Here is a 26,013-nt window from a genome sequence, read left to right as displayed (position 1 = left end):
GCGGACAGGTGGGAAGGAAGATGGACAGGTAGGACGGGTCAAGAGGATGGTGGCAAGTTAGAGGGTTGGATCTGGGATGAGGTGGGGTGAAGGGAGATTTGGAAAGTAGTGAATTCAATGTTGATGCCGTGTGGTTGGAGGGACTCGAGGCGGAAGATGAGGTGTTCTTCCTCCTGTTGGCAAGTGGCTTGGATTTGGCGGTGGAGGAGGCCCAAGACTTGTCTGTTCCTGGGGAAGTGGAAGGGAGAAATTGAAACGGTCAGCCACAAGGCAGTGGGGTTGTTTGTTGCATGTGTCACAGAGAAGTTCACTGACATGTTCCGCAAGTAGGCCTTCTATCTCCCAATATAGAGGACAGCACATTGAGAGCAACGGACACAGTAGATGAGGTGGGTGGAAGTGCAAGTAAATCTCTGATGGATGTGAAAAGATCCTTTGGGTCCTTGGATGGAGGTGAGCATGGAGGTGTGGAAGTAGGTTTCACACCTGCTGTGGTGGCAAGGGAAAGTGCTGGGAGTGGAGAGTGGGTTGGTGGGGGATTGTGGACCAAATAAAGGAGTTACGGAGGGAATGCTCTGTACAGAATACTGATAGGGGTGGGGAGAGAAATATTTCTCTGGTGCTGGGGTCTACGTGTAAGTGGTGGAAATGGTGGAGGATGATGCATTTTATCCAGAGATTAGTGGTGGAAGGTGAGAACTAGGGGGTTCTATCCTTGTTGCGGTTGGAAGGGTGGAGCTCAAGAGCAGTGGAGCAGGAAATGGAGGAGATGCACTGGAGGGCATTGTTGACCAAGTGGGAGGGGAAATTGCCATCCTTGAAATAGGATATCCTGGAGAGGACTTGCTCCTCATGGGAGCCAATATGATGGAGGCAGAGGAACTGGGAGTAAGGAATTGTGTTTTTACAGGAAGGGGGGCATGGAAGGAGGTGTAGTGCAGGTAGCTGTGGGAGTCAGTGGGCTTGAAATAGATGTCCGTGTTGAGTCTGTCACCAGAGATAGAGATGGAGAGGTCCAGGAAGGGGAGGGAGGTGTCCGAGATGGTCTAGGTGAATTTAAGGTCAGGATAGAAGGTATTTGTGAAGTTGATGAACTGTTCAACCTTTTCCACTCTGACTCCCAGCATCTGCAGTCCATACTTTCTCCTAAAGTGTACAGTAGCTAGCTATTGACTGCAGAGAATAGTTCAAACCAAGATCAAACTGGTTACAAAGGTTGAAGGGGAGCCAGTTCGAATCAGACTGAGAGTTATGTATTGGAGAAGTGTTGATCAGATTTTCTGGCATCTTGCCTGCCTGAGTATGTGCACTTTACAGCTCCCAGCACTGCATCAGTGAAGGTCATTGACTCAACCCCAGGGGATGATTTGAACTCAACACATGATGCCATTGACCAAAGGCCACCGAGTATTGTGGAAGGTTGAGGGTGAGTAGGGATAAAAACACATACATCTGGATGTCAGCCCTTCAGTGAAGACTGAGCAAAAACCCAATCTGGCCCAGAAGTAGAGCTTTGACCATCTTGAGAGTGCGAGAGAGAGAGAAAGAGAGAGAGAGAGCGAGAGAGAGAAAGAGAGAGAGAGAGAGAGAGTGAGAGAGAGAGGAGAGTCGTCTTGACTTGAGAGACACACCTTTGTGGGAAACAAGCAGCCCTACATCAGAAAGGAAAGCTTTCCAATGGCCTAGATCAGATACATGGATCTTTATAAGTAATAACCTTTCTCAGGCGGACTGAGCTAGGTAGAAGTAAATATTGTGGAAATCTGGGAAATGTTCACATGGTGTTTTTAATAAATAATATTTTGATAATAAAATTGAGCTGAACCTCAAACCAAAATCTATGTCCCTTTTTCTGCCTCACCAATAACAACACTTGGGGAAAGGGTTTCTCCTGCAGCAGGGACTGGTCAAAGTGTCCAAAGCACAGACAATACTTCAAAGAATGATTAAAGAATTGCCACCAATATTTTCAAATGGTTAAGGCACTTAAAATTACGGAAGTGTGAAAATGAATCGGATAGAATCACGACAGCCATTAAACTCCCATTGCTCAGCTCATTAGTGACAATGGAGGCAGATATCTCGGATTGACAAATAAGGCCAAGACCTCAATGACAGATACAAAAAAAAATCTGATCACCTTATACCTTCTGAATAGCATCAAAAATTTCAATTTGCCTTCAAATGTTTCAAAATATTGACAAAGATTATCATAATTTTGTTTGCTTATTGTCATTTTGCATTCAAATATAATAAAATAACATAGCATGTTATAACAGTGAAGTATAATTACCAGGCTTTGAGTTACAATCATGATTGTCATAAAATTGCCCAATCTGTACTAACACTGTTTCCGTGTGTATTATTATGGATATTTTTAATAACAAATAACTTGTTCATACATTCCAAATATTTGACTGCCACGAGTAATGTTAAGGAATATAGAGATACAGATTAATACCGTTGTGTGTACATTATGCTAGATTAAGTCAATTGTGAATTGTTTTGTAACAATATATTTAATTAGTATGATATATCAGTAATGACATTTAATAAGATTTCCTTAGTAGAAGTGGGATTGAGGAAGTCTATTTAAAAAGAGCAAATTATCCATGAATTTTAAATTAAGCCAGTGTCTTCCAGTCCCATCTGCTTCAGGGTCAGAGGGAGGTCAGGAATAACTGATGATACATTAGACAGGAAGTGAGAATAGAACGAGTTGCTGCTTTTGAGATACATGCAATTCTGCCAATGTAAATTGCAAGGGTTCTTTTATATATATAAGGGTCATACTTCAATCAATGTCTGACTCTTTGCAAGATTGCTCTCAAGGGGATGAATATGTGACAAGCAATTTGCTGCTCACAGATGAAGCCCATGACAGTGAGTAGAGCTAAATAGTTTTAGAGATTAAGAGGATCGGAGAAAGTGTGAAACTATCCACTGCATGCCACAAGGCTGACTTGATATACCAATATAGAAATGAAGGCTTGTGCAGAACTTTATGTCCTTCTGCAACCCATAGGTGTTTCCTGCAGATGTTCAAAGAAAGAAAGTCTTTCAGTTATACAAAGGGAATTTACTCCAGCCCATTGCAGAAGGGACATGGGGATCAGGCCCTCTAAATCAGGCAAGATTGTAATGAATGGAGGAGATAAACATTCTCTTTTGCTCCTTTTTTGAACATAAATCATGTGGGAAGCTAATGTGAGAGCCTGCTGGAAGTTGGAGAACCTTTTGTGAAGACATCAGAAGCCAGAAACCAGCTAATGATTGTTTGCCTGCACTGGCAGAAGGTTAATTAGGAACTTGATGGTGACTCCAGGATTAAATAGGAAGAAAAGGGCTCTCTGGTGCCTCCTGAAAACCACCCAGCAAACTCTGGTAGCTTTCTCTGTGGTCCCAGAGATGGGAGAGGTCCCATCATACATAGGCATTCAGAACGACAGACCCAGCCTCAGGAGGGTTGGGCGGACAGCATATAAACAAGGAAAGCCAATATCTGCCCTTGCCTCCAAGACCTCTGCCCCACTCCTGGCAGACCCTCTCCCCATGACCCCCTCTCACCCCACTCACCTCGTGATCCAGTGATAGATCCAAGTCAAATCCCCAAAGCATCTCAGGCAGGTGTTACTATTCCCAGTGTCTTTTCCAACATCAGAGAGAGCTCTCAGTGTTGGATGGTCCAGCAGCTTTTCACCCCCAGAGTTCTGTATCCAGCGAAAGGTTGATGCTGAACAGTCAAGTGTCTGATAACACTTAATTTGGTCCATCCTTCCCCACGCAAGTGACATATTTTACAGATATCCTCATTGCCAATAATAAATGGCTGATCTGTTTTTGTGTTTCAAATTCCATGTTACATGTCTCCATCTATTAACCTCTGATTGTATTGCCTAATAAGAATCTATCTACAACAAACACAGAACTTGCCAGAAAAACTCAGCAGGTCTGGCAGCATACAGCATGGAAACAAACCCCTTTGGTCCATCTTTCCATGCCGATAAGATATCTTAAAGTAATCTACTCCCCATTTGCCAGCATTTGGCCCATATCCCTCTAAATCATTCCAATTCATATACACATCCAGATTCCTTTTAAATGTTATAATTGTAGTCATTCCACACCTCCACTGGCAACTCATTCCAAACACGCACCACATTCTGCGTAAAAAGGTTGCCCCTTAGGTCCGTTTTAAATCTGTCCCCTCTAACCTTAAACAATGCCCACTAATTTTGGACTCCCCTACCCTGCGAAAAAGACCTTGGCTATTTACCCTTTCCATGCCCCTCATGATCTTATAAGGTCAGCCCTCAGCCGCCGACGCTGCAGGGGCAATAACCCAACCTATTCAGCCTCTCCCTATAGCTCAAACACTTCAACCCCGGCAGCATCCTTGTAAATCTTTTCTAAACCCATTCAAGTTTAACAACACCTTTGCTGCAGCAGGTGGAAGAAGAGTCATACCACACCCAAAATGTTAACTCTGCTTTTCTCTCTCCATAGATTCTCCCAGGCCTGCTGAGTTTTTATGGCATTCTCTGTGCTTGTTTCAGATTTCCATTGTTTGCAGTATTCTGACTTTATTCGAGAATCTATCCATATCTACTTGAAAAGATGAATCTGCTTCCACCTCCTTTTGAGGTAGAGTTACAAAGTTGCACAACCCAAAAAAAAACAAAATTCTTCTCATCTCTATCTTAAAAGGGCAACTCCTAATTTTAAAACAGTAGTTCTGGGCTCACCCACAGGAGTCCACCTTGTCTAGACCATTCAGAATTTTACACAACTCAACCAAGTTATCCCCCACTGATTTAAACTCCAATGGGAACTAACCCAGTCTGTATAACTTATCCTCATAAGACTGCTCATTTATTCCAGGTATCCATCCATTAAACCTCCTGTGAACTAGCTCCAACACATTTATATCCTTGCTGAAAGACAGGGATCAAAGCTGAACATTGTCTTATTCTCAATGTGGGCTCACCAATGTCTATCACTGGAGCATAGCCTCTTTACTTTTATGTTCAATTCCTCTTATAATAAAGGAGAGCATCCCTTTAGTCTTCTTGATTGCATGCTGTACATTAACCTGTTATGATTCATGTACTAGACCACTTAGTTCACTCTGTATCTCAGAATTCCATAGGCATTTGCTTTCTTCGTACCAGAGTGAAAAACTAAACATTTTACCCCAATGCACTCCATCCGGGGTAGTGACAGAAATCACAAGCCCTGGTGTTGTACCTGGCCCATCCCCTTCACCACCACCCTCTTCCCAAAACCAAAACCAAGCACTGTGGTCCCACTGTCGACCTGTCGACCTGATCACAGCAGCTCTGTGTCTCACCCATACACAGCAGCTCCCACCCCTGATAAGAGGACAGCAGCCCTACTGCCAACTCAAACACAAGGCTCATGTTTCCCCTTTTCCACTGCCACAACCAGCACCAATCCCTTGGCGACCTCAGCATGCCAGAACCAACTCTGACCTGAATGTAGATGCCCCTGCCCCTGAATCAAGTGCAGCAAGGGGGTGATGGCATAACAGTACTAGCACTGCATATGTGAGCAATGACACAGCTAATGCTGTGGGACCTGGATTCAAATCTCACCATGGCAGATGGAACATCTAACAGTGACCATGAAACCCTTGCCAATTGTTGTCAGAAACCATCTGGTTTATTAATGTCCTTTGGGGAAAGGAAGCTTCTGCCCTTACTTGGTTTGGCCTACATGTTACTTCAGAACCACAACATTGTGGCTAACTCATAAATGTTCTCTGATTTAGTGTCAAAATTAGGAGAGCTGTCTCACGGACTAGTCTCAACAACAGTCTCACATAGCTGTACCATACACACAAATATCCCCGACAACATCATCACCCTCCTGTGTACGACCTGTCTCACAAAAACAACAGACTCAGCAGAAGGGACAGGATGCTGGTATACAATCAGAAAGGAGTTGTGCTGAGAGTCCTCATTCATGACTCTGGACCTACATCAGGTCAAACATGGGCAAGGAAACCTCCTGCTGATTAGTATGTACCATTTGTCCCTCAGTATTCCTCCATAAGAATATCACTTGGAGGAGCCACTGAAGGTGGCAAGGGCACAAAATGGACTTTGTGTGGGGGACTTCAATGTCCTGCTACAAAAATGGCTCAACTACACCATGAATGGCCAAGCTGGCCAGGTTCCTAAAGGATGTGGTCACCAGAGTGGGTATGCAGCAGGTGATTAAGGAACTAATGTGAGGGAAAAGTGTACTTTATCACATTCACAAGAATCTTCTGGCTGCAAAGGTGAAGGTTCATCAATGTTTGGGTAGGTGTTTCACTACATAATCCCTGTGGAGATGAATACCTCCCTTTACACTGAGGACATCCTCCATTGTGTTGAGTGGCTCCATCACTGTGCTAATTGGGATGGATTTCAAATAGATCCAGAAACTCAAGACAGGCTATTCATTAGGTGCTGTGAACCCTTAACAGCAGCAGAATTGTACTCCAAAACAATTGGCTGAATAAGACAGTTCACCACCACCTTCTCAAGGATAACTAGTGCTGGGCTGTAGAAAGTGGCACTGCCAGCAAAGTCCATAGCTCATCAAAGAATGAAAATAACACACCCAACATGATTACAGTGCCACCACCCAACCCAAGCACTCCGGCTCCCCAAAAGCCTTAGACCCTGGGCATTGGAGTAAATAGCCCTTATCAAAAGTTGTTCTAGAATTCAAAGTACAATATATCAAAGACTCTTATTTATACACAGCACATTAATCCTTCAAATAGGATTAGTACACTTGTTAAACATATTTTCTCCTTCATGATTTCCTAATTGTGTTCAGTTTTTCCAAATGGACATTGATGGTCTCTTTAATGATTTATTCTAACACCTTCCCTAGGACAGATGTAAAACTAACTGGTCCATAGTTTACTGTTTTCTGCCTCCCTCCCTTCTTAAATAGAAGAATAACTTCTGATACTTTCAGTCTGATGATACCTTTTCTGAATCCAGTGATTTTTGAAAGTTAGCACGAAGACACCTATTACCATATTAGCCACCTCTGTAAGAACTAGAACTCCATGTGTACCTGGAGACTTGTTAGCACACAGCTCCATGAGTTTGCAAAGTACCACGTACTTAGTTACTGTAATTTCACGAACACCCTTGCTCTCTTTCACCTCCTCATACACTGGAATGTTTTTGTATCCTCTGTAATGAATACAGAAGCAAAATATTTATTTATTTCATGCACCATTTCTTTATTACCTACAATTTAATCCCCATTCTCAGTTTCTAGAGGAGTAACACTTATTTACTAACTCTTGTCCTTTTTAAATGCTTATGACCCATTTATACATTCCTAGCTAACTTCCTCTCATTCTATAATTCCTTTTCATTGATTAACCGTGTTGTCATTCTTCGTTGTTCTTCACATTCTGACTAATCATCTGACCTGATTGTACAATTTTATGTTTTTTCCTTAATTTGGAAGCTTTCAAATATCTTTAGTTGATTCTGGATTGTGGGTCCTCCCTTTATATTCACATTAAAAATAAAAATTTTAAGTTTTCTGATGGTTCTGAAATATCTACTCAAATGTTTGCAATTACATCTCTCAATTGACCTATGCTTTAACCTATATGCCAGTTCACTTCAGCTAGCTCAGCTTTCATGCTAACATAAATCCCTTGATTTCAGTTTAAAATATTAGTCTTAAAACCAGTCTTCTCCTTTTTAAATCTCCATTAATGCTGTTATTTTACACAATGTTAATCAAATAAACCTACTTTTGGTTGGTTCCACAACATGCTGTTCTATGAAATTATCATAAAAGAGTTCCATGAATTTTTATCCAGGCTGGTACTGCCAATCTGACTTTTCTAGTTCAACACAGACTATGATTACTGCCCACAAGCACCCAGACTTTCTTCTTGTAAATTTTGCCCGCCAATGTGGTTACTGTTAGGGGCCAATAGATTACTCCCATTATTGACTTTAACCCCTGCTACTCATTCTACATCTAGATCTCAGGGCGGCACGGTAGTTCAGTGGTTAGCACTGCTGCCTCACAGCGCCAGGGTCCCAGGCTCAATTCCAGCCTTGGGCAACTGTCTGTGTGGAGTTTGTACATTCTCCCCGTGTCTGTATGGGTTTCCTCTGGGTGCTCCAGTTTCCTCCCACAGTCCAAAGATGTACAGGTCAGGTGAATTGGCCATGGTAAATTGCCCATAGTGTTAGGTGCATTAGTCAGGGGGAAATGGGTCTGGGAGGGTTACTCTTCGGAGGCTTGGTATGCACTGGTTGAGCCGAGGGGCCTGTTTCCACACTGTTGGGAATCTAATCTAATCTAATCTCCTGATTAAAGTTATCTCTAACGATTGCATATGTGCAACTTTGACTGACGAGACAAACACTACATGCTTACATAGCTTTCTATTCCTCTTGAATGTCATCTGCACCTCAATATTCACGACCTAAACCTTGTCACCATGCAGCCATATCTTTGTATTGGATATCAGAGCATGTTTGTTTCCTTCAATGTGTGCCATTAATGTATTTGTCTTTGAAAAAAAAAGCAGAAATCAGAAGCAGGAGTTGGCCACTTGGCCCCACATGACTGATTCTCTGTGTCAATACTACATTCCCACTTCTTCTCCACACACCTTGGTGCTTTTAACATCTAAAAAAATGTTTCCTTCCTGAATATATTCAGTGACTTGACCTCCACAGCCTTCTGTGGTAGACAATTCCATAGGTCACTACCATTTGAATGAAGTTGATTTTCCTTATTTCAGTTATAAATGGTCTATCCCCTATCCTGAGACCATGTCCCCTGGTTCTAGACTCTCCCAATGAGTGAAAATATCCTCCCTGCATCTAGTCTTTCCTGCATTGTTAAAGTTTCAAACAGATCCCCTCTCATCCTTCTCACTTCTGGTCATTACAGACTCAGTTGAATCAGCTTCTCCTCACAGCATAGCTGTGCCATCTGTGGTATCAGCCAAATGGCTCTCTGCTGTACTCACTCTTATGGCAAGTATATCTTTTCTTTGGTAGGAAGCCAAAACTGCATGCAATTCTCTCGCTGTGGTCTCACCAAGGACCCATCAAACCACAGTGCAATATCTCTTCTGAACTCAAATATCCTGTAATGAAGGACAAAATATCATTTGCCTTCATAACTGTTTGCTGCATCTGCCTGTTGCATAACAAAGACATACAGATCCCTTTGTACTTCCACACTTCCCAATATGTCACCATTTAAGTAATACTGTTCTGTTTTCCACACTGGTGTATAACTTTTCAATACCTGCCACTTGGAGAAAAGACCCATTTATTCCCACTCTCTGTTCCCTACCCATCAACCAATTCTTAATCCATGCCAATCAGCTGAGTTACCATGAAGTACTTGCCTTCTCAACCTCTTCCCTTGCCTGAGGCATGGTCACCCGCAGGCTAAACTACCGCCAGTCATCTGTCTGTACTCACTTTAGTTAGGTTCAGGATCCTAGTTTAGGATTCAGCTACTTCAGTCTCCATCTCAATGAAGAATTATATTACATTGTGGTCACTCTTCCCCAAGAATGCCTGAACAACAAAATTACACAGTACCCAGTCATTAAAGCCTGTTCTTTGGTTGGTTCCTCAACATACTGGTCTGAAAGGAGAAAGTGAGGACTGCAGATGCTGGAGACCAGAGTTGAAAAGTGTGGTGCTGGAAAAACACAGCAGGCCAGGCAGCATCCGAGGAGCAGGAGAATCGACGTTTCGGGCAGCCTGAAGAAGGTCCTCGGATGCTGCCTGGCCTGATGTGTTTTTCCAGCACCACACTTTTCAATAGTGGTCTGAAATACCATCATGCACACTCTTCACAAAGTCCTCCTCCACAATATCATTACTGAATTACTTCTCCAAATTACTGTAAATTCAATTTGGAGAAAGTGAGGACTGCAGGTGTCGGAGGTCAGAGTCAAAACGTGTGTTGCTGGAAAAGCACAGCTGGTCAGGCAGCATCCGAGGAACAGGAGAGTCAACGTTTCAAGCACTAGCTCTTCATCAGGAATGTGGGGGAGGCTTGGGGGTGGGTGGGGTGGGGTGGGGAGGTGAGAGATAAATGGGAAGGGGGGGTGGGGCTGTTGGGAAGGTAGCTGGGTGTGCGATAGTTGGATGAAGGTGGAGGGTGAAGGTGGTAGGTTGGAGAGGAGGGTGGAGTGGATAGGTGGGAAAGAAGATGGACAGGTAGGACAGTTCATGAGGGCGGTGCTGAGTTAGAGGGCTGGATCTGGGATAAGGTGTGGGGAGGGGGAATGAGGAAACTGATGAAATCGACATTGATCCCATGTAGTTGGAGGGTCCCAAGGCGGAAGATGACACCTTCTTCCTCCAGGCGTCAGGTGGCTAGAATCTGGTGGTGGAGGAAGCCCAGGACTTGCATGTCTTTGGTTGAGTGGGAGGGGGAGTTGAAGTGTTCAGCAATGTAAATTCAAATCACCCATGATTATAGTTGAACTCTAATTGCAAGCAGATCTATTTCTTGTTTAATGTCTTCTGTTACAACTCTATTACTGTTTGAGGGTATATAAACAACTTCCTAAAATGTTTAAAAACTGAAAGAATTGTGGATGCTATAAATCAGAAAAGAAAATAAATGTTGCTGGAAAATCTCAGTAGTTCTAGCATTCCCCTGAGGAAGGGTCACTGGACCTGAAATGTTAGCTCTGATTTCTCTTCGCAGATGCTACCAGACCTGCTGAGCTTTTCCAGCAATTTCTGCTTTTGTTCCAAAAATGTTTTCTGCCCCTTGATATTTCTCGTCACTACCCAGAGACATTCCACATCATGACTTTTTAAGCCAATACCCTTCCTCATTATCATAATGATTTGACCTTTACTAACAATGCTATCCCACCTCCTTTCCATTTTTGTCCCGCCTTCTGAAATAATGAATACCACTGAATGTTCAGTTCTCATCTTTGCAGCCACGTCTTCACAATTGCTGCTGTATGGTATCCATTTATATTGATTTGTGCTCCTAGTTAGTTTACTTTATGGCAAATGTTCCACACATTGAGCCTTTAGACTAGTCTTTTTAAACTTGTTAGACATTTTAGTTTGATTTTGCACTATGCCCTGTTTGTTTTCTAGCTTTTATTTTTAGCTTTCCACTTTTGCTTTTAACTTTTCCATCATTTGTTACCCATCCTCTGCCTCCCTTCTCAGGTTCCCATCACCCTTCCATTCTTGTTACAACCTTCCCAGACAACACCTACTATGTTACGAATGCCACATGCATTCCAATAGATGGCAGAATTTTCCCAGCTCCTGAATGGCATGGGCAATGACAAGTCAGTTGGAAAAATGTGGCATGATTGGAAAAATTTGATTCCCAACATTTAGAAGAAAAAGAATAACTTTCCTCCCAAGGTTTTAACAATGAGATGAGAATTGCACTATTGAATAGTGAGGCCTTATTTGCATGCATCAGCACCACATTACATATTCTCACTGAATTTATTTGCAAGTTGCTATTTTCCCAGGCAGCAGAGAGAAATTAGACAGCAACAGCCCCCAGCATGTAAGTTTGAGAGGATACCTGCAATTCCAAGTCACACTTGTTCTTCTATCCCTGCTTCATTCTTTAACATCTGGAGGCATGCTCCATGGCTAGTGACCATACACATCTTCTGTCCATGAAGACTGGCATGTGACATGCACCAGCCTCACAATATCATGGCATATTTCAGACTTACTTATGACAAAGTTCATCACACTAACACTGTACTTTGGGGCTCACCATTATGTTTCATTGCAATTCTACTGCAGGCGACCTTGCATATGGAGACAGGCACTCAGCTCATTCATCAGAACAACGTGCATCTCAGCCTGCTTTTTTGGCACTCAATGTGATTTTCACAAAAGTACTATATAGATGCAAGTTGTTGCAGAATATGAAATGCTTTATAAAGAGAAGTTAGTTCACTTTATTTTCAAAGGTTAAATAGCACAGAGATTCTGGATTGATGAGAAATCAAACAGGCTAAAATGAGTTGAGCTTAGCTCCAGCAGGTGTTGCCATGCAGTACAAACTCTGGTTTGAGTCATAGCTCCAAGAAAAATAATTGTGATTGTTGAAGAAGTCACCTCAATCCCAGAATATTTCTGCAAGAGCTCCTCAGGACAATGCCCTAGACCCAACAACCTTCAGATGCTTTGGCAATACGTTTTCTCCCATCACAGATCTAAAGTGAGATGCTTTTTGATTATTGTATAAAGTTTAGTTCTATTCACAGCTCCACTGATAATAAAGCAATGTAGACCCATATGGAGCAAGACCTGAACAACATTCAGGCTCTGGTTATTAAGTAGCAAGTAACATAAGTTCTGCATAATTGTCTGGTAAAGGCCAACAAGAGAATGTCTAACCATCTCCATCTGACTTTCCATGGGATTACCATTGCTGAATCTCCACTATCAATATCCTGGGACAAATTATTCTCCATAAACATAACTAAATGAACTAAATAAATGCAAAGCTTGTAAAACAGATGAAAGGCTGTACATTCAGTGATGAGTAACTCACCTCCTAGGTCCTCATAGCTTTTCCTACTCATGCAAAGCACAAGCCAGATGTGTAATGGAATACTCTCTACTTGCCTGAATGAGTGCAGCTCAAACAGGATTGATGCTGGCTATTTCCTTGCTTGGGATCACAATTTCAGATTGAGGGGTTAACCAATTAGGAATGAGACTGTAAGATTTTCTTTAGCTAAAGTGAAGTGAATCATTGAAATGCAAAACAACTGATAAAAATTTTCAAGAAAGTGGTTGATAAGTTTTTGGATACTGAGGGCATTAGAGGAGATGGGGACAGCATGGAATGGTGGAGTTGAGTCAAGTGCCATTTTTGAACTAAATAGCAGAGCTGATGTGAAACATCAAATCGTCTACTCCTGCTCCTATTTCTTATACTCGGACACCAGTCAGGCTATTGTGAGACCTGAAAGGGAACTTGTAGTGGGTGGTGCATATATCTGCTGCATTTGTTTTTGTAGGCAGCAAAGTTGCAAGTTTGGAAACTTCATGCCAGTTTTCCAAGTAAATGAAGTGTAACACAAAGACAGGGCAGTGCACAGAACCCTCGAGACTTGTGCAAAGTTAATATGTGGGCCATGGTTTACACTTTCAAATTCTAGAGTCAACAAGTATGCAAGAAGTACAGAAAACTGGAACCTTAGAGAAGATTTCTGGGTTTGAAGAGAAACCTACTGCAACATCACAGAGAAAGAAGGTTTTTTGGACTGTCCTGCTCTGAATGTGGTCACCTAAGAATAAGTAGTAAACAATTTATAACAATGGCAGAATCTCTCATATGGGTCAGAATTCCTCTTTCCACCCCCAGATCAGACGAAGGGTTTCCCATTTACCTTTAGTGCAGTATTTCAGGTACACCTTTGGGCCAGGGTCCTTTCTAGTCAAAGCAGCAATACACAAGGCCAGGATTCCTCAGAGGCAGGAGCAGAGTGGATCACCACTGAAAACACACCTTCTTTGTCAGCAGGAAGTTCTGCACTCAGTGGTTTAAAGCTCCTTAAGTCCCTTTCAAGGCGACTGAAAGAAGTTAAGTGTGTCAGGTAAGTAAAGGGGTAGGGTACTGCATGTTTAGGGGAGCTAGAGTGCCAAGTGGGTAAGGAGGTGGAGTCCCAAGGTGGGGTTACAAGTATCATCTGGTTGTGTGGTAGGCAGACTGAGTGAGAGCTTAGGGTAGGTCAGGGGATCTCAGCTGTGGTTGAAAATGGCACCAGTGTGCTCAATGGGAGGAGTGGGTCAGGTCGAGTTGGTAATGTGGGAGATTAGTGAGGGGGGAGCTGTGTTGAGATTTGTAGAGTTTGGAGTGTGGGGTTATGGACAGTTGGAAGAGGAAGGTCTGGTTGGGGAAGAATTGTGGAGGGGTAACCTGTGGTAGGGTGAGCTGACGAGGGCATTGAGTCAGTTTATCAATTGGCCAGGAGTTCAAGCAGAGATTTTCATTTCTCAAACCTCTCACTGATTAATCAGGAATTAATCAGGAAAGTCATTCAGATCCATCTGAAGTCTGTGATGCCCAGCTGCGTTGAGGAGCTTTGCCTGATTATTGTCTCTCAGACATTCAACGTTCCAGTTAGTTCCTGTGGAATCATAAATGCTGGGACTTCCCCATGGTCCTAACACACAATTCCTGTTGACACTTCAGCAAAGACAATCTTACTTTTAGCAGATTCAAGACAAGGACACTGTTTAACATCATCAGACTGCAGCGGTTCAAGAAAAGGAAGCAGCACCATCCTCCCGGAGTAACTAGCAATGGACAATAAATGTCAACCTTGCCAGGGCATCCATATCCTGAGAATGAATTTTAAAAATTGTAATACGTAACCTAATTACAGAAATTGTGAAGTTCAGGAACTTCACCAGTTTATTAATCGCCATTGGGCCAGAGCCCTAGAGAATTTTTGATGCTTGTTTCTAATTCTAATATATTTTGTAACTGATAAATAACTAGGATCACAAAAGGAGAAAGTAAAGATCACTAAAAACATGAAATAGATTTAGACGAGCTCTGCATTTCTCAAAATATAAGGGAAATTGAAAAGTCAGGTTCAGGTTTGTAGAAGCAATGAAGGATAAAGGAGGATCGACAGAGGGTCAGGGAAGGGTCAACATAACTTATTACAGTGGATTTTATTCCATTTTAACTATAGAACAGATAATATCCCACATGCTTTGTTCTGATTATCAGTTGCTAAAAAATTGCCTGCTTTGACCCTTTAAAATGCCAAGTACTATTTTATTCTCAGTTTGATAACTGACAGAAGCACCATTTTCCAGTATTTCATTGTGATATGTCCCTGTCTTCTTTTGTCAGTCTTTTGATACATTACATTCCCCTTTGCTATCATAAACCTGCGAAATGCCATTATTTTGGCCCTGAAATGGAATAAAAATGTCAGAATACATTGGGCTTCAAGTTTATATTTTTAAATCGAAATGTCCAACTATGTGTAGGCATGTGTTATCCTAAAAACAAAGTAATAAATCTATTGAAAAAATGGTGCAATATTTCATATAAGTCTTTAAGAGAAAATAAGTAACTTGGTAAGACTTTGATCTCTTCTTACAATGAATATGTTTTACTATTAAACTGTGGCAGTCATTTTCAAGGGAAGATGTATGTGAGACATTGTATCATAAGCACTATTTAATAAAGAACTCTGAGGAGAACGTGAAACATATATATTCATTTGATATAATACGTAAAGTAGGATTCATTGAATTTTACATGAAGCAAATATGAATGAAGAGAATTTTCAAGTTGATAATATGTTAAACTCACTTACACCGATTACCTTAATTGAGAGAGATTCATTATGGTTTAGTAACAAGATTTAGATATCCCTAAGTGTCTATACATGTATTGTTACCTTTATTTTTTTTAAACAGGGAAGATACATGAATATAGTACCATTTATTGAAAATGTTACAATAAAAAAAGGGTCTAATAGATTAAATTTCTATCTTTGGAAGAGCAAAGGCCTGGAGGAGATTTGATTGATCAAATTAATTAATTTATGCCTCGTTTCTGATGAGGAATGACCCATTTTTATTAAGAGAGAGGTCAATAACTGGGGGCTTGGACTTACAAAAGCTGGTGAATAGATTTTTTTTCTCCTTGAAATATAGGTATAGTGAGAAACACTCACTGTATTTTTAAAAATACCTGCCATAACTTCTCATGCTACAGACCAAGGACTGGAAGGTCGAAGTAGACAGTAGGGACATGATGGGCCAAATCACTTCCGTATGCTCTGTATGTCTATCTATGTTTTTTTTTGTGTGCAAAACCTGTTAACTTCCCAGCAGACAACACTAGTATATTTCTTGCTGTTGGTCAGCCACAAATGAAGGGCTGAATTGCAGGGTCAGTGCGAGACAAAACTGGAAGAATCCAAGTCCTCAGTGAAATGCATACTCTTCAAGTTTCCCTCAATGACAACATGAAATTTCTTCAAGAATTTTCAGGAAATAATGGCTGTGATTATGCAGCTGTTAGGTGATTAAAATATCATTTGTTAGATTTCATTTCTGATTTTACAATCTGTTAACTATTGTGGACCAACAGATAACAGGACTAATAGAATATGTAACAAAAACACTGGAAAGGTTCAGTAAATCAGTCACCATCTTTGAAAAGGAGATTAGAGTTAATTGGCTGAACGTTCCCACCTTGGTTCTTTTTTCCTGGTACTTTCAGGTTGCGAAAACATTTGTTGGACCAGTTCTGGCAGCAAACTCATTAAAAGCCCCCCTTGAACATCCTACCTGATTAGGAAGGGATAATGTGGTAATAGTGTTCAATTGTTCGATATTTGCTTTTGGGAGTCTTTACTATTGATGTTCACTGTGTTGGATTGGTCAGGCATGATGTGAATTTAAAGAAAATTGGTAGAAACAGGTAGAATCTAGAACTGCTAGAAGCATATAGCAGGCTTTTCAAAACACGGTGAATAAAATATGTCAAACAGATCAAAGCCAGCACCATAGCTGCATGACTCTAAAAGATAAAATATGAAATAGTGGCTATTTTGTTAGAGGAAAGGTTTATTGTTAAAATGAATGACAGAACGTTTAATTGAACCTCACCAACTTGGACTTTTCAGCCTGAAGCAATCACAGAAATGGTGAGGAGCCCTGGGACAGCTGCTTCATGGGTCTCCCAAGCTTATTTGGAAATTCAGCTGAAATATCCAATGTGGGGCGGAGGGGGTCAAGTGAAGTGAGATTACTAAAAGTGTGGCACAATTTGGAAATGCTCCTCAACCAAACATGAATTAATATATATTGCCATGAAAAGAAGCATTATCTCCTTCCTACCTTAAAGACTGTGTACCAAGAGATGCAGGACTTCGAAAGAATATGACAGATGAACAGGATAGTACTGTCAGGTACCAAGATCCACATTCCAACTTGCACATCATTCTCTTGTAAGGCATTGACATGCATCATGCCATAAATCTCCAGTCTCCACAGGCACTTCACATCCATGTATGAACTGCCTACTGTAATCCTTCCAGCTGATAAGGACTATAGGAAATGTCAGTTCCCAGAATGAAATCTGGCTTAATGGATGTTTACTTTCAAATCCTTTTTTAGTTAGCTATCACGTAGATATATTCACATAACGCAGCAGATTTTTTTTTACAATAGAACAGAAGTCTATCTACAACAGAAGAAACAACAAAAAGCTATCAAAATATAGAAGACAGCAGGAACTAAAACATGCTGCAAAACCAAGCTTCATCCAGTTTCCTGACACAATCCATTACAGAAATACAAGTCCAGAGAAATTCAACACTATCTCAGCACTTCAGCATTCGGCTTGATTGACTTCTGATGGCTTCCTTGTTATGGACTGTGAAGACAATTCAGTGTGCCCTTTCCAATTTTACCAAGGTGAACTTTTCACAAATTGGAGAGTGTAAACCTTCTTTGATTCAATAACCTGCAGGTTTCTAACCAAACTCTCCCATTTGATGGTTTCACAAACTAGCCCCTTCTACTGAGGTCTCTTCTTCCCTGAACTTTTAGGAGTAAAACTAAACTAACATCTACACTCAACACTCGTGTCTTCTGAAGTGAATTTTAATAAACTTGTTTTAGCTTTGATTTTTAAAATTTATTCATAGAATGGGGGATTTCTAGCTGACCAGCATTTATTGCCCATCCCTATTTGCCCATTAGAAGGTGGTGATGAGCTTTTGATGCTTCCTGAAGTGAAAAACAAAGCTAATGGTCTTACAAGATTACTCTACCTGTCATAGGTATAACAGTACAAAGGTCTTCCCATTAGTACCACACGGTACACAGTTACATGCAGTCTGGTAAAATGTATTGAAATCACCATGGTGGTGATTTAAAAGAAAACACTTCATTGAAATAACTAACACCCACTTGCATCTATTTTGAAATCCAGAATTGCTCTGAATACATACAAATTACATATTTTTCAACATGTTATATTCACACCCACATTCACCCACATTTCAGTGCCTTAGCACTAACGTACCTTATTTTATAAAGGTGGACATGATCTGGTATGTCTTATTAAACAGGTTACCATCACCTCTTTTTGTTGGTTTTAGTCCAGGCTGCTGATCTAAGGAAAGACGTCCATCTTGTTTTAGGCCGACGTTGATACAATTGTGATGAATAATGAACAGATTGGTTACATGTAACTTATTAGCACCAGAGAACCAGAGAAATGATATACTTCAGAAGGGAGTCACTTGGCCCATCTTGTCCATGCCAACCAAAAGGCACCCAGATGCCTCTTTACAATTCCATCTTCCTGCACATAGCTCATTGCCCTGCAGCTTACAATACTTATGGTGCAGATCCAAGGACTTTTTAAAAAGAGTTCAGGGTCTCTGCTTCCACCATCAACTCAGGCAGTGAATTCCAGATACCCACCACCCTCTGCACAAAAATATTTTTCCTTATGTCCCCTCTAATCTTTTGAACTCTTAACTTGAATCTATGACCCCTGGTTGTTGAACTCTCTGCCAAGGGAAAAAGATACATCCTGTTCCTCCTATCTCTACTCCTCACAATTTTGAATATCTCAATCATGTTTTCCCTCAGCCTTCCCTGTTCCAAGGAGAATAACACCAACCTTTCCAATCTCTCCTGGTAGCTGCAATTCTCCAGCCCTGGCAACATTGTAGTAAATCTTTGTTACACTTTCTCCATATCTGTTTTGTAATTTGGTGACCGGAACTGCACGCAACGTTCCAACTGAGGCCTCACCAGTATCCTGTACAGTTCCATCATTATGTCCCTACTTTTGTATTCAATATATTTGCTAATGAAGGAGAGCATTTCATATGCCTTTTTTACAACCTTACCAACCTGTACTGCTATTTTTAGGGACTGTGCATTTGCACGTCAAGATTTCTCACCTCATCTACCCCTCTCAATACGTTCCCGTTTATTATACATTGTCTTTTACCTGAATGCATTATCTCATACTTCTCAGAGTGTGAACTCCATGTGCCACTTACCACCAACCTATCTATATCATTTGGAACTTACAGCTATCCTATACATTATCCACTACATGACTAATTTTTGTGTTGTCTGCAAACTTCCCAATTGTACCACCAATGTTCAAGTCCAAATCATGAATGTAAAAAACAAACAGCAGAGACCCTGCAGAACACCACTTCAAACAGCTTTCCATTCGCAAGGACAGCAATTGACCATTAAGGTTTGTTTCCTGTTATTAAGCCAATTTTGGACCAATTTCAGCACATTATTCTGCATCCAATGGACTTTTACTTACTTGACCAGTCTGCCATGTGGGACCACACTAAAATCCATGTCGAAAACATCTACTGCAATACCCTCATAGATCCCCCTTGTCATTCCTCAAAGAATTTTAAAGGCATAACCCTCCCTTAACAAAGCCATGCTGACTATCCCTGATGAGTCCATGCCTTTCAAAATGACAGTTTATCCTATCTCTAAGGATTGATTCTAACAATTTGCCCATCACTTCAGCAACACCACCTGGTCTATAATTATTTGGCATTTCCTTTGTAGCTTTCTTAAACAACAGAGCAGCATGTACATTCCTCCAGTCTCCAGCATCTCACCTGAGTCTAGTGAAGATATAAAAATAAACCTCAGAGTATCTGTTATTTCCTCCCTGACCTCCTTCAACATCCTAAGGAGCAATCCATTTGGCCCTGGCAACTTACCAACTTTCAAGGATTCCAACTCCTCCAACACTTCCTGATTAAGTTCCTAAAGTTCTGATTATTTTGTCCAATAGTTCACACTGCTCCTCTTGGATACTATATCCACATCATCACTAATTTTATAATATGGAGACAAAAGTATTAAAATGTTTCCAATATCCTCTGCAACTTCACATAAGTTTCCTTCTTCATCTCATTTTTTTCCCCCTTAACTATCCTTTTGCTCTTTATAAACTGGTAAAACATCTTTGGGTTTTCCTTTATCTTGCCTGCTAATATTTCTTCATATCCACTGTTTGCTTTCCTTACCTAGGGTCATAGAGTCATAGAGATGTATAGCATAGAGACAGACCTTTTGGTCCACCCAGTCCATGCCGACCAGATATCCCAACTCAATCTAGTCCCACTTGCCAGCACCTGGCCCATATCCGTCCAAACCTTTCCTATTCATATACCCATCCAGATGCCTCTTAAATGTTGCAATTGTATCAGCCTCCACCACTTCCTCTGGCAAGTCATTCCATACACGTACCACCCTCTGTGTGAAAACGTTGTCCCTTAGATCTCTTTTATATTTTTCCCCTCTCACCCTAAACCTATGTCCTCTAGTTCTGGACTCCCCCACCTCAGGGAAAAGACTTTGCCTATTTATCCTATCCATGCCCCTCATACTTTTGTAAACCTCTATAACGTCACCCCTCAGCCTCCGACACTCCAGGGAAAACAGCCCCAGCCTGTTCAGCCTCTCCCTATAGCTCAAATCCTCCAACCCTGGCACATCCTTGTAAATCTTTCCTGAACCCTTTCAAGTTTCACAACATCTTTCCGATAGGAAGGACACCAGAATTGCATGCAATATTCCAACAGTGACCAATGTCCTGTATAGCCACAACATGACCTCCCAACTCCTGTACTCAATACTCTGACCAATAAAAGAAAGCATATCAAATGCCATCCCCAACAGTACCCTTCCACCAACACTCTCATTCGTTTGGCCAAACTGGTCCTCACCCTTAACAATTTCTCCTTTGAATCCTCCCACTTCTTCCAGACCAAAGGGGTAGCCATGGGCACACGTATGGGCCCCAGCTATGCCTGTCTCTTTGTTGGCTACGTAGAGCAGTTGATCTTCCGTAATTACACCGGCACCACTCCCCACCACTTCCTCCGCTACATTGATGACTGCATTGGCGTCACCTCGTGCTCCCGCGAGGAGGTTGAGCAATTCATCAACTTCACCAACACATTCCACCCTGACCTTAAATTTACCTGGACGATCTCTGACACCTCCCTCCCCTTCCTGGACCTCTCCATCTCCATTAATGACGACCGACTTGACACTGACATTTTTTACAAACCCACCGACTCCCACAGCTACCTGGATTACACCTCTTTCCACCCTACCTCTTGCAAAAATGCCATCCCATATTCCCAATTCCTCCGCCTCCGCCGGATCTGCTCCCAGGAGGACCAGTTCCACCACAGAACACACCAGATGGCCTCATTCTTTAGAGACCACAATTTCCCTTCCCACGTGGTTAAAGATGCCCTCCAACGCATCTCGTCTACATCCCGCACCTCCACCCTCAGACCCCACCCCTCCAACCGTAACAAGGACACAATGCCCCTGGTGCTCACCTTCCACCCTACAAACCTTCGCATAAACCAAATCATCCGCCGACATTTCTGCCACCTCCAAACAGACCCCACTACCAGGGATATATTTCCATCCCCACCCCTTTCCGCCTTCCACAAAGACCATTCCCTCCACGACTACCTGGTCAGGTCCACGCCCCCAAACAACCAACCCTCCAATCCTGGCACTTTCCCCTGCCACCGCAGGAACTGTAAAACCTGCGCCCACACCTCCTCCCTCACCTCTATCCAAGGCCCTAAAGGAGCCTTCCACATCCATCAAAGTTTTACTTGCACATCCACTAATATCATTTATTGTATCCGTTGCTCCCGATGCGGTCTCCTCTACATTGGGGAGACTGGGCGCCTCCTAGCAGAGCGCTTTAGGGAACATCTCCGGGACACCTGCACCAATCAACCACACCGCCCCGTGGCCCAACATTTCAACTCCCCCTCCCACTGTGCCGAGGACATGGAGGTCCTGGGCCTCCTTCACCGCCGCTCCCTCACCACCAGACGCCTGGAGGAAGAACGTCTCATCTTCCGCCTCGAAACACTTCAACCCCAGGGCATCAATGTGGACTTCAACAGTTTCCTCATTTCCCCTTCCCCCACCTCACTCTAGTTCTAAACTTCCAGCTCAGTAACTGTCCCCATAACTTGTCCAGACTTGTCCGACCTGCCTATCTTCTTTTCCACCTATCCACTCCACCCCCTCCCCCCTCGACCTATCACCTTCATCCCCTCCCCCACTCACCTATTGTACTCCATGCTACTCTCTCCCCACCCCCACCCTCCTCTCACTTATCTCTCCACACTTCAGGCTCTCTGCCTTTATTCCTGATGAAGGGCTTTTGCCCGAAACGTCGATTTCGAAGCTACTGGGATGCTGCCTGAACTGCTGTGCTCTTCCAGCACCACTAATCCAGAATCTGATTTCCAGCATCTGCAGTCATTGTTTTTACCTTCTTCACTATCCTATCTACCTGCGACTCCACTATCAAGGAGCTATGAACATGCATTCCAAGGTCTCTTTGTTCAGCAACACTCCCTAGGACCTTACCATTAAGTGTATAAGTCCTGCTAAGATTTGCTTTCCCAAAATGCAGCACCTCGCATTTATCTGAATTAAACTCCACCTGCCACTTCTCAACCCATTGGCCCATCTGGTCAAGATCCTGTTATAATCGGAGGTAACCCTCTTCGCTGTCCACTACACCTCCAATTTTGTTGTCATCTGCAAACTTACTAACTGTACCTCTTATGCTCGCATCCAAATCATTTATGCAAATGACAAAAAGTAGAGGACCCAGCACAGATCCTTGTGGCACTCCACTGGTCACAGGCATCCAGTCGGAAAAACAACCCTCCACCACCACCCTCTGTCTTCTACTTTTGAGCCAATTCTGTATCTAAATGGCTAGTTCTCCCTGTATTCCATGAGATATAATCAGTCTCCCATGGGGAACCTTGCCAAATGCCTTACTGAAGTCCATATAGATCACATCTATTGCTCTGCCCTCATCAATCCTCTTTGTTACTTCTTCAAAATACGTAATCAAGTTTGTGAGACATGATTTCCCATGCACAAAACCATGTTGACTATCCCTAATCAGTCCTTGTCTTTCCAAATGCATGTACATCCTGTCCCTCAGGATTCTCTCCAACAACTTGCCCACCACCGACATCAGGCTCACTGGTCTATAGTTCCTTGGCTTGTCCTTACCACCCTTCTTAAACAGTGGCACCACGTTTGCCAACCTCCAGTCTTCCAGCACCACACCTGTGGCTATCAATGACACAAATTTATCAGCAAGAGGCCCAGCAATCACTTCTCTAGCTTCCCACAGAGCTCTAGGGCACATCTGATCAGGTCTTGGGAATTTATCCACTTTTATGCATTTCATGACATCCAGCACTTCCTCCTCTGTAATCTGGACATTTTGCAAGATGTCACCATCTATTTCTCTACAGTCTATATCTTTCATATCCTTTTCCACAGTAAATACTGATGCAAAATTCTCATTTAATAACTCCCCCATTTTCTGTGGCTCCACACAAAGGCCTCCTTGCTGATCTTTGAGGGGCCCTATTCTCTCCTGAGTTACCCTTTTGTCCTTAATGTATTTGTAAAAACCCTTTGGATTCTCCTTAACTCTATTTGCCAAAGCTATCTCATGTCCACTTTATGCCCGCGTGATTTCCCTCTTAAGTATACTCCTACTTCCTTTATACTCTTCTAAGGATTCACTCGATCTCTCCTGTCTATACCTTTCTTATGCTTCCTTCTTTTTCTTAACCAAACCCTCAATTTCTTCAGTCATCCAGCATTCCCTATACATACCAGCCTTTCCTTTCACCCTGACAGGAATATACTTTCTCTGGATTCTCGTTATCTCATTCCTGAAGGCTTCCCATTTTCCAGCCGTCCCTTTACCTGCAAACATCTGCTCCCAATCAGCTTTTGAAAGTTCTTGCCTAATACCGTCAAAATTGGCCTTTCTCCAATTTAGAACTTCAACTTTTTGATCTGGTCTATCCTTTTCTGACATTATTTTAAAACAAATAGAATTATGGTCGCTGGCCCCAAAGTGCTCCCCCACTGACACCTCAGTCACCTACCCTGCCTTATTTCCCAAGAGTAAGTCAAGTTTTGCACCTTCTCTAGTGGGTACATCAACATACTGAATCATCAAGTTGTCTTGTACACACTTAACAAATTCCTCTCCATCTAAACCCTTAACACTATGGCAGTCCCAGTTGATGTTTGGAAAGTTAAAATCCCCTACCATTACCACCTTATTATTCTTACAGATAGCTGAGATCTCCTTTCAAATCTGTTTCTCAGTTTCCCCCTATTAGGGGCTCTATAATGCAATCCCAATAAGTTGATCATCCCTTTCTTACTTATCAGTTCAACCCAAATAACTTTCCTGGATGTATTTCCAGGAATATCCTCCCTCAGTACAGCTGTAATGCTATCCCTTATCAAAAATGCCACTCCCCCTCCTCTCTTGCCTCCCTTTCTATCTTTCCTGCAGCATTTGTATCCTGGAACATTACGCTGCCAGTCCTGCCCATCCCTGAGTCATGTTTCTGTAATTGCTATGATATCCCAGTCCCATGTTCCTAACCATGCCCTGAGTTCATTTGCCTTCCCTGTTAGGCCCCGTGCATTGCTTTTCTCATTTGATCTCTGTACTTCCTATACCCCTCTCGGCTATCTGTAGTGTTGAGTTTTTTTGTGACGACCATAAGCTTTCTTTTTCTGCTTAATCTTCCCGTGTAATTTTCTCGACAACCACAGGGGTCTGAATTTGGCAGTATCATTCTTATTTTTGGAGTGGATATGTCTGCTTTGTGCCCTAAGAATCTTGCTTTTCAGTGCCCCCCTCTGGTATACCACTAATTTATCCTTTTAGTAGACTTGTCCACTCCACCTCAATCAAATTATTTTTCAGTTTTGTAAGATTTGCCTTCCGCCAATTTAAAACTTTCATTCCTGATTTATCTCTGTCCTTTTACATAATAATACTAAATCTAACCAAATTGTCATTACTATCCCAATGCAGTCACCCATCCTATCAGTCATTGACCACTTACATTACATCTAAGAGACATTTCATGACTGATATGTTTCTTCATTTAAGAGTAGGATCACATTACAGTTACTAAAGTATTTGAACTAAGTATTGATAACAAGAAAAGAATTTGAACAACTCAAACACACATTGGCTAGCTTCTCTTTGAACTGTCCTTTGTATCTGATGGATGGAGCCTATATCATGATGTCAGTTCATGCTTTCAGCTCCTAACTGCCTTAAATGACATCTTACAGGCACATTTATACATACTCTTTCACTTGGCTGGACATAGACTATTTCTAATGTTCTCACCTCTCTACTTTCTCTCCTTGCAGATTAAAAGGTCACACAATTTAGCAACACTCCTAGATGCAGAGTGTGAAATTAGGGCTATGGTCTTCCGTGTGCATGCACTGCTAAGCAATAGCAAAAGATGCCTGCCTTCTCTACTGTGAGAGGTGGTCTGGCATCATGAGACTACAGGTCTCAGTGATGGTCTACGTCAGAGCCTGAACCTCCTGCGGCATTATTGTTTGCCCAGTTTCGGAAACTATTTTTGCCATTTGACCCTCCATTGAGGATCTGGCCTCCTTCCACTTACACTTTGATGCTGCATCTGGAATGTTGCCGTAGAATGCTCATTGGTCTAAATGCTTATCACAGGAGGATCCATTAATTGCCCCAAATGTATTCTGTGGGTGGCTGAAGTGTTGGTCAGGAGAAGAGCCTTCCAAGCAGTTGGAATTCACCTGTCAAGCAATGGTAGTAATCCCTAGCAGAATCCGTGCTTTGCAAGGCAGACTTGCAGTTTTGTTTTATCTATTGCTGCTCAGTAAAACAGATCAAAGTCTTCATAACAGTCAGTTTCCCTGATGTACTATGTCTTGCTGTATTCTCACCTCTCTTCACTGCTGAGTTGAGTATAATGCTCTGCTGATGGGAAAGAAAGAATTCTCTGAGAAAACCCCTCTTAAATTCTTCCTTAATGTT

This window comes from Chiloscyllium punctatum, chromosome 15, assembly GCF_047496795.1.
Source record: "Chiloscyllium punctatum isolate Juve2018m chromosome 15, sChiPun1.3, whole genome shotgun sequence".
In the NCBI taxonomy this organism is placed as follows: Eukaryota; Metazoa; Chordata; class Chondrichthyes; order Orectolobiformes; family Hemiscylliidae; genus Chiloscyllium; species Chiloscyllium punctatum.
Note: the sequence above shows the minus strand (reverse complement) of the source record.